Below are 6,450 nucleotides of genomic sequence, written 5' to 3' on the forward strand. Positions count from 1 at the left end.
TTATTGATAAACGTGGATCAACTGATAATAATACCAAAGTATGCCCTTTGATCCTTTTAGAGGTTTATAAGTCCTTGCACTAACTGTTAAGGACACCAACCCCAACACCTTACCCATTTGAATACCAAGAGTTCAATCCCAAGGATGTCGAAGTGGGAAATTATTACTTGACACTACTCATGAGGGAAATGCACAAGCAAGCTTACAATGATAGAGTGGATGCTTACAAGGCCCAATATCCGCCCCTCCTACATCTAGCTAGGCAAGGACTTCTTGATCCGTCTTGTCTTTTTCCTAGTTGGGCGGATAGGGAAGTATTCTTTAATAGCATTCCTAGTGGTGGTAGACCGGGTGGAGAGGAGATGGTTGTTGAAGAGGGTGGTGACGATGAAGGAGAAGAAGAAGAAGAAGAGGTTCAAGAAGAAAAAGCTCAAAAAGAAAGAGGAAATTGAGGAAGAACAAGCAAGTGAAAGTGAGAGTGGACATGATTCCACATCTATGGAGGTCGATGATGCCTTAAGAGAGGAAGAAGAAGAAGATGATGATGATGATGATGATGATGATACGGTGGGGGAGGATTAGCAAACTTTGGAGGCTCCTACATTCTTACACCTCCCTTATGGTTTGTCTACTTCTCTTGTTTTTATTTTATCTTGATCATTTATTTTGTGGAGTCCTAGCAACATTGGAGGACTAACACCTTGGCTTCATTAAGCTGTTCTTTATCATTGTTCCCAACTTGTAAAATCCAAAATGACAATCTTTAGTTTCATGCATTGCATTCCATGTGCATAAACTCCCCCGAAATTCAAGACATTAGAAATAAGTCTATCTTGGTTTGGGGAAGTCCATGCATATGCATTGGGAGCTAATTTAAATTATGCTCTCTGCCATAACAAAAACACATGCATTATGTAGTGTAGCTTAGTATAGTTTGCATTTAGTTTAGAAATCATGCATATTCAATGCATAATTTCCTATCGTATTGGCCATTGAGGACAATGCCCATACTAGCGTGGGGATGGGAAATCTGACTTGACTTTTATTCAAAATCCAAAAAATCAAAAATTTCGAAAAGTCCAAAAAAATTGAAAAATTGAAAATCCAAAAAATGTTCATTTTCTTTGTAGTATAGATTTATATATATTATTTTGTATATATTGTGTTTGTTCATCCTTGTTCACTTTGATTGACTACGCCACATCCGAGACATGAGGATATTGAAGACCGCATGGTATGATCTTTCCATTATCCTTTTTCCTCTTTATGTTAATGACTATGTGGCTTTATTTTGATTGATGCGGTATAAACAATGTGAATTTAGGACTTGTATTTAGATTATTTGGCATATTAGTTGGTAGAAGCATATGCATTAGGATGTATAAATGTTAGTTGCATCATGGCATGCAGTTGCATGTAGGAAAAATTTTGTGAAACCGTCTATTTGGGAAGCTTGAGAAGTGTATAAAGGCCCTAGTAGATGCTTTTTCTTCTTAAGACTTTGCTTGTTAGAATACTTGTAAAACACCCTAGGATGTGTCATGCTAGTATCCTTTGACCCATGGATTAAGGTCTAGTCAAGAGTTCCTTGTGGTGTGATAACTCATTGGCTACCGTTTATTCCAAGGTGACCCTTGAAACCATGCAACCATCATTCATCCATGTTCTACCCTACATTTTGTGATCAAAGGGAATGGGCACAAAACCTATTCAAATTTGAGTTCAAGAAATAAAATGTCAAAAAGTTTGCAAAATTGCATCAAAATAAAAGAGGAGTAACAAAAATGAAAACTCATATGCTTCAAATATAAGGCACTCTCGTTACTAATTGGGATGACTTTGAAAATGTTCAACAGAAAATGCAAAAGTTAAAAAGTTGTCAAGTATTGAAAAGCCAGACATCAAAAGAAATGGCAAAAAGAAAGCGTTCTCAAATGTTATATGCCACAAGAAATTGGGGGGAAAAACAACAACAAAAGCAAACTCCCACATGAAACTCAATTACTATTGATCCTTTTATCCATCGTACCCATTTTGTGCATGGTAGAGAGGGGACGACCCTTCTTCTTGTCTACGCAAGAAGGGGAATTCCGCGATCCACCAGTGTTTCTAACACCATAGGGAGTCTATTCTTGACAAAAGCATTTAACGATTGAGGACAAAGGGACGAGAAAAGGTTCGGTTTGGGGAAACTTGATGTGATCAATATTTGAGCATATTTAGTCTTCGAATTAGCCTCGTTCCTATGCTTTTTAGTGCATATTTGAGTCATTTACTATCTTTAGTCCTTTGTTTTGCATATTCTTTGAGGATTGTTGGAAGAAGAAAATAAGAAAATAGAGCTAAATTGATCGAATCTAATGACCAAACATCAAAGAGAAGATAAGACTAGAAGGCCTTTGTACATAATGAAGTAGATGGGCAATGATGAAGTAGATCCTTGCATCCCCGACAAAATCCCGGAGGATTGTTGGAAGAAGAAAAGAAGAAAATAAGAAAAGGAAGCTGAACTAGAATCCGCTCGTCCCACCACTCAGGACGCCCATCCAGCAGCTCCCCAGGACGCTTGTCCCTGCCACCAGGACGCCCGTCCAGCTGCTCCCCAGGACGCTCGTCCCTGCCACCAGGCCGCCCGTCCAAAAGCTCCCCAATCCGCCCGTCCCGACCCTTGGACTCTCGGATTGTACTCCAGTAGCACACGTCCTCACCTTTCTTCACTTGAGATGCGCATATTTTTGAAAAACTAGCTTAAACGAGACCCGCTTCTTTTCTTGAAAGGGGCGATTCCTCAAGGACTTAATCGTCATTTAAACCCTTAGTAACCCTAATTTGTGCACCTAATCCCCACTTTAAATATCCCACTAGTCTAATTAGAATATCATGTTCTTCTTATCAATCTTTAGTGTAGTTTATATTATTCTAATCTCTCTTTAATCTTGTAATCAACTTCTAATCAAGTATTAATACAAATCTCATTTCCTTAATTTCTCTATTGTTCATCTTTTATTTTGGGTAATTGAAGATTATTTGGGTTTATTGGGAGATTGACAACCTTCCATCAATCATCAAGTACTTCTATTATTCTTTGCATTATTATTTTGAAATCATCATTAGGTATAATTCTTTTAATCCCTTTTTAATTATTGTTAATCATCTTCATTTATTCATCATGTTTTGCTTTGTTAATGTGATTGACAACTTTGTTAACATGTTAAATTTGATAATGTATGAGTAGTTTCCTTAACTAGGATTAATGGGTAATTAGGGGAAACCAACATGGGGGATGATTCATGCTTAATTTAATAGGTTTTCATAATTTATTTGCTTGCTTCTTGTGATCTCAACTTATGCACATGTTATGTTTGATGAAATGCGAGCATATGAATCCTTGCATTTTTTACCCATCACTTACCTTTTCAATGAGACTTGTAAGACATAAACCAACTCGAGTCTCATTAGACCATGCATATAGTTGAGTAGGGAGGATTAAGTCGACTTGTAGGTGTTATACAATCTAATCGATTTGGCTCCGGGACCCAAACCTTCCTAGAATTGTAAGATATAAACCAAGTCGATCCTATCACAACAATAATTGCTTGCTTATAATTTGAGAATATGTTTGTATGATCAATTCTCATGAATCCCCTATGAGCCCATGACACCCTAGTGCTTTTATTCAACTGTTTCGATCTCATTTTAGTCATCTTGCTTGTTTACTTTTATTGTTATTTAGTTTAGTGATCTTCTTATCTCAACCCAAATTGTGACACCCCTAGACACCACTACTTGCAATCGAAAATCCTACATCAATACCCGTCCTATGGGATCCGACCTTTACTTGCCTCTTTACTAGTAGTAGAGTTGTTTGTGAAGTTATAAATATTGTTTTGGTATAGGTGCTCCTAACGACAAGTAACCGAAATCTGACCTCAAAGCGGACTCGACCAGCGAGGTACAAAGGAAGCCCGGTAGGAAGCTGTGATAGCTGGTGACAACGCAGCAGGGGTCGTCACCGGAGTAGACAAGGTACAAGCAGTAAAAGGAGCAGTTGTACTAGTAGAGCAAGCGAAAACAGAGCTAGCAGCAGTGCTAGCAGAGGCAGTGACAATACTGACAGAGGCGAAAATAGAGCTAGCGCTATCAGAAACGGAGCTAGCAAGAGCAGCAGTAGCAGTACCAACAGTAACAGCAGGTAAAACGGGGGCACTAACGGTCGGAATGAAGGTGGTAACAGCAGGGACCACCGTCTCAGTCGAGGATGGAACAACAGTCAAACTAGTCGAGGGAAGGGAGCTACTTTCCATCCTAATCAAGCAAGCAATGGGGGAATTCAATGAATTAAACAAATTGAACACAAAAACCCCCAAATCAGTCGGGTTTTCGAACCAAATTTGTAATACCCCCGCACACCAGGACGCCTTACCAAGGACCATTCCAGCGTATGACGGTGTCACCATCTCGGTTTCCCAAGGAAGTAGATCAAATCAGACAATAAAAGAACAATTATAAAATATTAATGTACCTTATACAATACGACTCAATACAAACTCTTTATACCAAAGATAAAACTACAACACTCATGACACAACACTTCTAGACTGGTAGCGTGATGACTCGATCCCTCCAATCCTAGCAGCCACAATCAACAGTACCTGCTAAGCCAACTGCTCACCATCCCCGAATGGATCACCGCAGATACCACAAAACAACACGGGGTCAGTACCGACTAATCAAATGTAAAACAAGTAAACAATGTAACCAGCTGATCATCCTCTAACCCAGTCTCCCGATCTCGCACAGTAACCGACTACACACCGAAGTGTGTATCCCTGCCAGATTACCCATCGCAACAGGTAATCCTCGCCGCCAGTGGGTGACCGCAACCCATCCCACCTAGTCCAGCTCATCAACGAGAGACTAACATTCCCTGTCCCTTAATGTGCACATCCCCTCCCGTGACGGGTTCCACAGAGGGGGAACTAGGGTGTGAAGCCACTCCCGCAAGTGACTCTGCCGCAATTACAACACACACAGCACCCCAGCTGTCACTACACCTCTACACCAACATCGTCACCACAACGCTCAAACACCGACGATCAGCAGAGAACAAAAGATATGAAACAATAACAGTCACAATCAATTAACGGTACTGAGTAGGAAAACCTACCTCGACACAACCATGGGAGACATCTATAACAGCCAAGCAGGACTCCAGTACGCATCCTACAACGATAACCATTCCTACTACATAACTATCCTCAACGAACTACCTAAAAGAAGCACAATGCAGAAACTTACCTATCACACGCCCCGACGGCGACACAGACGACAACTACGCACGCCATCCTTCCTAAGTGAATCCCGTCCTTCCCTTGGTGAAGGTTTAGCCTATACTCATAAGAGTGTGTAGAAATGGGTGATAGGAGAGGGAGGCAGGCTAGGGTTAGAGAAAGAGGAACTGTCGAGAAAATGGGAAAATGAAATAAATCTCGCGAACTTGCGGTTTATATTAACGCGTCAACAGCAGCCATACTCGGTCGAGTAGGCTCTACTCGGTCGTGTATTGAAGATACTCGGCCAAGTAGCCTCTGCTAGGGCGAGTAAGTCATCCTATCAAATATGTGTTGTAAGTCTGGTCCTTCCCCCATTCCTCCCCAAGGTCGGTCTTGGTCAACAGAGTCAGTCAACAAGGTCCTTAAATACCCTGGGTATTACAGTCTTCCCCTCTTAAAAAAAACTTCGCCCCCGAAGTTCCGTCTCTACGACATCAACAACAAGGCCCCGAAACACAATCCACACACACAAAGACATACGAACTCCGGCCGTACTCGATACTACCACCACATCACATTATTCAACCAACAATCATACCACCACAGTTACCACGTACAAAATATACGGAAAGGATACTCCATCATAGACTCACAGCAAGGTACGTTCAAATCCCATACCACATGTTTTTCGTATACTAATCCGGTGAAAGCAACACAACGACTACCAAAAGTACACATCCTACACACCCATACAGGATTGCACGTTCAAGCTACCTACAATATACATAGATACAACTTCAAAGAAACATAATGAACTTCAAAAATGTCTAACATAGTGTTCCAAATACCAACGTATGAGTGGTTCAAGTAGTTCAAGTATTATGGGCATAATTTCATCATTTGTCCTCGCGACATTACTCTTTCTCCCTTAAAAAGAACTTCGTCCCCGAAGTACACCGCTAGCTACTTCCCGTACCCAAAGCCAACGCACACATCATGACTGTGACATTACCCATAAACTCTTATTGCACAACTTACTTTATGAAATACACGCTTGTGACTCATAGAGACATAATGTTTCCGCAATTAAGTAGTGTGTATAAATCCATATATGGGGTTAGAAAATGATGGCAACTTTATTCATAAGCTTTTAGGTTAGACATGTACCGACCACTAT

Source organism: Silene latifolia, chromosome Y (genome assembly GCF_048544455.1).
Source record: "Silene latifolia isolate original U9 population chromosome Y, ASM4854445v1, whole genome shotgun sequence".
In the NCBI taxonomy this organism is placed as follows: domain Eukaryota; kingdom Viridiplantae; phylum Streptophyta; class Magnoliopsida; order Caryophyllales; family Caryophyllaceae; genus Silene; species Silene latifolia.